Below are 8,678 nucleotides of genomic sequence, written 5' to 3'. Positions count from 1 at the left end.
TGACAAGACGCAAATTGCATTGCACACAATTTGCATAAACTTTCAAGTTGTGTTTTTTTGTGGATAACTTTCGAGAATTTGCGACCTTTAACGCACTGTATGAAAACATTTTTAAGCTACACAATTTTATTGAATCAAGGCAGGAGAATTTTTAAAATGGAACTCATATGTAAGGGAAGATGCAACATTCTGTTTTACCATTTATTTTAGTTTTATACTTGTCTAGCTTATGCCACGCAACATGATTTTCTTTAGCAGTCAGACACAGTTTTCTGAAAGAATTGGCAATTGCTAAGACTGCTAAAGATATTTGAACTACTAGTGAAATAAACTTGGCTAAACTATCGTCAATGCAGATTTACCTTAGGACTTGGCAAGAACATTAATGGTTCGTCGATAATCTCGCACAATTCCCTGCACAATTGAAGTTTTAATTTTCCCGCACAATTTGCTTTGAAAATCACATTATTTTTTTTCCTGCACCCTACTAGAAAGCCAACTAACTTGGAGGTGAGATATTAAATTCAAGTTACCAAAAGTCTTATCTTTACAAATTTGGAGATCGACGTGTTTTGCGTGGTGCAAGAAGCAAGTTGTATGTCTTTAATAAGCTACCAGTCCAAAAACGTTTTCGTGTCTAGCTCATTTTATTGTAATATGATTTGTTTTACTGCAATGTTCTAAATAATGACAGCAGTAGCCACATGCAGTCATTGACTGCCTATTTTTTTGTCAGTGTTTTCATAGTTTGAACTCATACCGCAATCAGTTCAGTCGTTATCTCACGAGAATGTTTCAAGGGAACTTTGCTTACCTGGCTGGCTTTCAAGCAGCATGATTAGAGGACCGACCATTCCCGAAAACGGTCGACATCTTCATATGTGAGATGTACATAGAAGGCGCGATTCTCACCAAAACTTTCTTCGCAAAACACCCCTTCTGTCACAAAGAGCGAGCAATGTCGCGTTCTCGTCCCCAGTTTCTATGGTCTACACATGGAACGCCTGGGACCATGACCCCCCTTTTGGCGACCAAAATGCTTGCATTTTATGACTCGCGCTTTCCTACAGAAGCCCGAGTAACAACAAACAGTAGCTTTTGCAAAGGATTGGAATTAAGTACATATATATTCTTTCCCAAATTAATTTCCAAAATATTAAGTAAACTAATGGGCAGATAAAAAAATGTAAACGGTGGCTGTAAAATCTGTGATTTTTAAAATAACTTCAACAGATTGCAAAATAACACATGATGATGGAACTCTGCTTCACACTATAAAACAGATGCCTTGTTAAAAATCAAAATTTTGCTTGCTGTTGTCACAATTGACACAGTTAAACATCACCAATAGCACAATACAATGTTGAAACTTTTTCAGAAGTGATTACAACTGGTGTACTTTGACACATCTGGTTTGAGAGCTTTAATACTAATCAAATTTTAAGCTAACAATAAAATTTTGAAAACTGACTTGGTTCTATATCATGGTGGGCACCATTGATCTACTAACTTCTTCGTTTCTGTAATTTTCCAAATAACTTCTGTTAGTACTAACTTTGAGACTCCACAATCAGTGCTTTGTTGGATATTTAGGACTATGCTCCTGCTGTCTCTGATTACGCCTTGAGACATCCTTGCTTTCATCTATCGAAGAGAGCACATGGAAAACAGTGCCTTTAACTTTGTTTCCGTAATTTTCCACATGACTTCTGTTCGTATTAGTTGAGACTGCACAGGTGTGTTTTGTTGGATATCATGGACTGATGCTCCTGTTATTCCCTGGGTAGCTTTCATGCTTGCTTTTCTAGCCTTTAATCAATCAAAATCTTCCATTCGCACATAACCACAATTCCTTGGGTCTCTGATCTTACCTCCGACTACAATTCCTTGTGCGTGTGTGCTTTATATGCACGCCATTACGGACAAAATCTAGATCCCGGTGAAAGCTAGAGGTTTGACTGGAAATGACTCCAGCTATTACAGACTCTCGCTGATACAGAATTATGGACACTTTCATGTGACAATTTTATTGTTTTGACTCTCCATAAAGTGCACACGACGTACGTCTCCTATAACATGATTATGTAAAATTACAGTCTGCTGTTCTCACTTTATCATTCGTTAAAATACACTTCAAAAGACTTCTGGAATGTTTATTTTCACATCAATTCGTTTTTTGTCTGCGCAATAGTCCTTGCTAATCACAGACATTGTCTATGTTATTTATTGCAAGTTAAGGATACTATTTATCTCACATCCTGCTGTTATGGACTCTCACTATTTAATTACGGACACTAAACGACATCCACGAGTGTGTCTGTTCAGTGTTGACTGTAGTTATAGCCTGGGTAGGTAGCATTTTTGTTGGAGTTTTGAGCGATGGACCTGTGAAAAATGAGCAGGTCTCATTTTTGCCACATCTATGTTCATCAAGCGTTGAAAAACCGCCAGCTACACTGATCTAGAGGCTATTAAAATATTATCAGTACAAGATGGCTGACATAAAGCTATCGCACAATCACAATTTAAAGTAAAGGTGCTGGGCTGATAAAGAAAAGTGAGCAAATCAAAACCGTTATTACACAGCTCATGTTAGACTTTCTCAGCAAAAAGAAATTGAATTATTGCAAATTAAAAGTACGTTTTCCATATTTTTAACGCTGTCACTTTGTGAACAATGAACTCAACGTATTAATGATAATCTCTGTTCGCTGTTTATTTATCTCTCTTAGGAATTGGAAGGTATGAAAATGACCTGGAAAAAGATGGACAAAATCCTCCAGCAAGTGTCCGAGATGACAACTCAGCTTCATCAGCTCTCTGATGCTGTAAGAAAATTTGAGAAATGCAAAGCCTGTAAAAAGAAATACAACAGATCAGTAGATGATGGAGAAGTTCGTTTTGAGGACAAGCCATCAAGTCTTGAATTAACACCTCCTCTCTGTCTCGCCACCACCAAAAGGTCTGCCCTCAAACAGTCCACTTTCATGTTCAACACCTTTGCCACTGGAAAAGACCCCCACTTGAAAGCAGACTAATGACACCACAGTGTTAATTGGCTCATCAATGTGGGGAGTATATGCATGTGCCACAGCAGAAAGTTGAAAAGCTCTCAAAGAGCACACCCAAACTATTTGCCCTCAAACTGTTCGAACTTGTGTTCAGCAGGGAAGAGGCAAAGATGGGGAGTGTGGAAGGAAAAGCCAATAAATTGTGCAAGCTGGACCCAAACCGATTGGCAGCAGTGAAAGAACATACAGAGAGGATGTTCTCTGCAGACGATAATTCTGTCACAGGGGAACAAGTTTGAACCCACTGGACAGACATTTTTAAAACTTTGCAAGAAGTTGCATCTTGTCATGCTTATCATAATTTGACAATAAAAAAATGTGGGTCACCGAGCTTACTTTAGAGTTATAATCACTAAAACCTAAAATCAATGGTGTTCACAATTCATTCAGAGTTGTTGTCACAAAGAAGGAACTGTTACGATTTTATTATCAAACTAGCTAGCAATTGCGTTTATTCCAGGGAATCAGACTCCATAGATCATACCTTTACTATGTGCCAGTTCAAAAAATCCTTTACTCAAGATGTATTACAATGGTTTAATGTAAATAATAAATCTAATTTCATTCTAAATGCTGAAGATGTTCTCTTTGGCCTTTTGTCTACATGAAACACACTAACAAAGAAATTGAATCATACTCTTCTCTTCTTGCGCTATCATATTTATAAATGTAAGCTCCAGAATAGCTCACCAAACCTACAGATCATTGATCTTATCAATAAAATAAAATACAAGTATAAAATCGAAAAGATTGAATAATGTTTTACAATGCAAAGTTCCTCTTCTTCTCCTTATTTCTTTTTCTCTATGTAGATTTTAAATAACAATAAGGGAAATACTGTAAATTAAAACACTTAGAATATATGTTTAGATTTGTCAAAAAATGTAAGTAATGTTAGTGTTATTGTTATGGGTTTGTAAAGTTTTTTTGTGTGCAAAAGCAATAAAAATGTGAAAAAAATAATGGTGTTTTTGACAAGTTAAACTGCTGCCACGGCAACCTTTTATGCCATTAATATTACCACTATTGGTTCACCAATGGCTGGGCATTTACATGATACTAGTATTGTACATGTAGTATCACTTGACAAACAGAGGAAGCATCCATCTGTAAAAGTGTAGCTGTTGGAAAAGTGCTGGAAACTGTTGCCAGCCTCCTTTATTAAGAAGGGTCTGAAACAAGTCTAACAGAACATATAAACATTAAGGAATATATTGAAAATGAATATTCAATCAATTGAAAATGAATATTCAATATGCAATCCTAAAGTTGTCCTATACTAACTTTTATAATCCATCAAATATTTTCGCTCGCACAACTGTTCTAAATGCAATGCTTAACTGAATATGCCCCAGATAACACTAGGGAACATCTGAGTGATATTTCTCAATTTCCAAAACTACGGGTGTCATTAAAGTAGTTAAAGGATAATAAGCACAACAGCCTCCGTTTGGTGCAAAAATATGGTCCGATTTTTGTCCTTAGACATCTGTTCCTAAAAGTTCACAGTTTTACTCTAACCATGGTCTCGTGAAACTGTTCGCTTCTCAGATCAGACAGAGTCCAAGCATATCTTGGCTCCAACTGGAGGCTATTTTTTTAAATGTTTTAACACGAAGAGGAGGCTATAGCTTATTTATTCTTCTGTTGCATGCATGCTTGATGTATGACATGCGGTGACATTGCGATATGAACATGGACAGTAAGAATGCACAGAAACAATGAGTGCACATGTCCTTTAGTGAAAACCCTGAAAATAGGGTGGACTTGAAGCTTCCGATAAGTTTTTGGGGGAGGTGAAACTGGGTATATCGAAAACCATTAATACCAATGTAAATTACATTGTGAGATACTTAGCCAATCATTATGAATACCCTCAGACATCCACTCGATTTCTAACAAGCCAACTTGTGTGTTATTCCTGAGTACATACCATTAACAAAATATATGTACATATAACATACACGACTTTTTGTCCGTGAATCTCCTTTCGTCTGTAACCTTCCTTATGTACATGGGAGGTACAATTGGCAATTATTGCACTATTTAGATACTGACAGAACGCTCTCCGTTATTTTTCTTTAGTGCAGGGAAAGAACATTTTCCCTACAGCACAAGTGGACGAGTTATCAAGCATCTCTCTATTCCCATATTGAAACCAGTAACAACAATGAAAGTGAAGTTAACGAAGTTGACAATGATGATGAATGGATGAGAAAACTTCCGAAACATCCCAAGGTGAAGACAGCAGCTGTGGCAAAAGTGAGGATGTCAAGAATGATGAAGAATACCAAGAAAGCAAAGATGACAAAAACAATGGAGGACGAGAAAAAAGGGAATGCCCTGTTCCATCCTGTGACAGCAGGGTTGTTCATCTTTCTAGACACCTTAGAAATGTCCACAAATGGAGTAAAGTGCATGCAAGGATGGCAGTATCAAGATTGGGTTTGCGCAAGAAGTATTCGTTTTCGAATGAAAAAAAGGCTAAGGCTGGAAGTCGAAAAGTCAAAAAGGAAACCACCAAAAGAAGATGTCAAAGGAAACATTGCCACAAGAACAAAATTTGACCCCTCAAAGGCTGCATGACCACCACTAACAGACTTCCCCAACATCTTCAAAGATTTCATAGAATGCACCGCACTGATGCCAAGTATACAAAAGCTTTTTCAATGGCAAAGACAATTTCATATGAGAAACGTCATGTATTCCTGACAATGAAACAGGCAAGACAAAGAGATCAAGAGTGGGATGGTGACGAGTCAGCTGTAATGTTGGTAGATGGTGAAACTGCAATAAGCGTAAAAAACTCTCTTGGCCTTTAATAAACAACTCCACAAAACAAAACGGCGTGGTACAAAGAGTGTGCATATGAGCGGCGTAGATGCAAATAGCGTGGATACAAACAGCGTGGATACAAACAGCGTGGGTTGAAACTAAAACAGTAGAGGAGCAATAGTTACAAGTTGCAACTAAGCTAAATTAGAATAAAGAAATAACAAAACTGCAAAACGAGGACTGTGAATTACACTTACATTGTTTCGGCCAGAGAAAACTGTTGTGAAACGGACTGCGAATAACACGAAGAGACTAGCACGAAAACTAAATAGAACTGCGCTAAGCGCAGACCAAAATGAACTGCCCCAAAACTGTACTGCAAAGTTATGATATGGAAAATACGCTAGGACATGCAGAAAATAAAACTATAGAAACTTAGAAAGGCGCTAATGAAGATGAAACAGCAAAGAAACGCTAACAAGGGCGTGAAAACTGACAGAAAGGAATAAACACCTAAATTGACGGAAAAAAACTAAACAAAAGGACGAAAAGAAGTATAAACTAATTTGCGTACGCAAAGGAAAAACAAATTATGCAAGAACAAATAATAGAAAAAATGTTACACTTGGATCTTACAGATGGGAGTGATGGAGAGGTTGAGATTACAGAAGAGGAAAATTCAGTTGAGTCAGATAATCCCAATGTTCAGATGAATGAAGGAAGCTATGATTCCAGAAGCGAAGCTTTTGAGAATGCTGTAACATAAGGTGAAGACGCTTCTAAAACTCTATGTTCATTTCGTGACTGGCTTCTCTCTCCTAATGGGGGCAAAAAAGACGGAAAAACAGCGAAGCAGCACGTTTCCCAGGTAAACAAGGTTTTTTCAATAGTTGGTGAAGGAACACTTCTTTCCTTGCTAGAATACAGCAAGAAAATACGGATAACTTTCTTCAGCAATATGCAGCAAATACCATGCTGCCAAAATCAAATCTTACCTGATGAGCCTACAACATTATTGCTCTTTCTTGCTTGCAGATCAACCAAGTGGAGTCACATCTGACAAAGAGAACTGCCTCAGCCTGTGCAACAAGCTAAAAAAGAAGGTCATCATCGTGCAAACGATAAAATACCAGTTTTAGATGGGAAAAAAGGGAGGAAGACAGAAGTGCCCTCATAACTCCTGAGAAAATTCGTGAGTTTGAGAGAAGCCAGGCAGCAAGAGAAGCCATAGTTCATCTGGGTAAACTATGTGGAGCCCACGCTATTCAGATAACCCAAGAGATGTACACCCTAGTACGGGATAATCTGATCGTGCAGATAATGATAGACAATGCTGACCGGGCTGGTGTTTTAGCATGTATGACTGTGAAAGAGTTTAAGAGGGCCACAGTCAAAGGCAACTATCACATTGTGCGTGTCCTGCATCATAAGACCATGGACACCCATGGCTCCGTGCAAATAGTGGTAACAAGTCATCTGTATAACTACATAACTGGTTTTATGTATGAAATGTGCTCCCAGCATCCAGACCTGAATTGTCTTGATAAACAGTGTTCCTGTCATCGTGTGGAAAGCACATGGAATCATCCCAGATGACAAAGGCTTTAGGATCTATCTTTAAGAAAGCAGGGGTGGACCATCCAGTGCATCACATACTTTATCGCAAAAGTGAAGTTTCACATGGTCACGAAAGACACAAAGAGATCAGCTGTAACCTAGCCAACGTCATGGCCCACCAGGAGGACACTGTGCAGAAGTACTACCGAGTCCTTGAGAAGGGCAAAAGTGCAGTGAAAGCATCTCAAACTACATGGAACCATGAGAAACACTGATGAAAGAAGTGAAATCAATCAACAAGCACAAGAAGTCACTGAGGATGACACAGAAATTCAAGAATGCCATAAAGCCAGAACAGGTGCCTTGGAAAGAAGATTCCATAAATGCTATCCAAACACTGTTTGCCAAAGAGATTACTGCACAAAACACCACGTTTACTTGTGTGAAGGAAAATATTAGGGGCTGTCCAATACTGTCTATGGAAGATCCAAAAAGAGTGTGTGGCAAGGTCTGGACAGAATGGGGATTCAAAGTGAAATTGGAAGGCTGCAGCCAAGAAACAGTAAATTTGCCAAAGGAACAGGAAATGATCGGCAACCCTGTTAGCAGAATGTTTCAAGCAAAGGAACTTGATCAACAAAGTAATCACTTATTAGATATCATGACTCCTACTGACACCAGGAAATCTCAAAGTTTGTTTACTGCCTAGCAGGTTCAAACTCTGTTGCATCTCTTTCAAAGCATGATTAAGGGCTCTCCCATTTCAAAGCCAAAAATAACTCCTAATTTGGAAGAAGACAGCATCAGAAGACCCCTGTTACAGAAATTCACCTTGACACATGTTCTGACACGCATGTCATGCATCTAGCATAACTAACACAGTCGAGCATTGTATTTCATCGCAAGGTATTATGGTTTTGGATTTTTCCATGTGATTGTCGGGGTTTATAATTGTCGTGCTTGCCGTTGAAAATGCTTTCTTGTTTCACCGCAAAATTTTACTGCAAATAAATTTGGTTACACTGCTGATGAAGGACCTACATCTCGTTTGTTGTGGGAAGCAAGCTAACGGATAAGGGTTCGAAGGTTCAGAACAGTGAAATGAGAGACTTCTTGCTGGCCGACAAAGGCGGTAATGTCAACTTCGTGGATTTAGGACTTGAGCCACAAAAAGAAGACAAAATCCACAGTTCAGCTGACTTTCTGAAAGGGGCTTTTAATCTTCCATTCACTACTAGAGCAGATCTTGGAACCTCAAGAAAAAGTGCTGGGACA

At 38.4% G+C, this 8,678-nt stretch overlaps 2 pseudogenes; both read left to right on the top strand.

Moving 5' to 3' along the window:
* The first annotated feature begins 2,712 nt into the window (after positions 1-2,712).
* LOC149109426 (uncharacterized) lies at positions 2,713-3,392 on the top strand (annotated as a pseudogene).
* A 3,452-nt stretch (positions 3,393-6,844) lies between these two features.
* Positions 6,845-7,678, top strand: LOC149109425 (uncharacterized; annotated as a pseudogene).
* The last annotated feature ends 1,000 nt before the right edge of the window (positions 7,679-8,678 follow it).

This window comes from Orbicella faveolata, unplaced genomic scaffold, assembly GCF_042242905.1.
Source record: "Orbicella faveolata isolate gen_17 unplaced genomic scaffold, um_ofav_v1 contig_25, whole genome shotgun sequence".
NCBI classification, from domain to species: domain Eukaryota; kingdom Metazoa; phylum Cnidaria; class Anthozoa; order Scleractinia; family Merulinidae; genus Orbicella; species Orbicella faveolata.
Note: the sequence above shows the minus strand (reverse complement) of the source record. Positions and strands in the feature narration are given on the sequence as shown.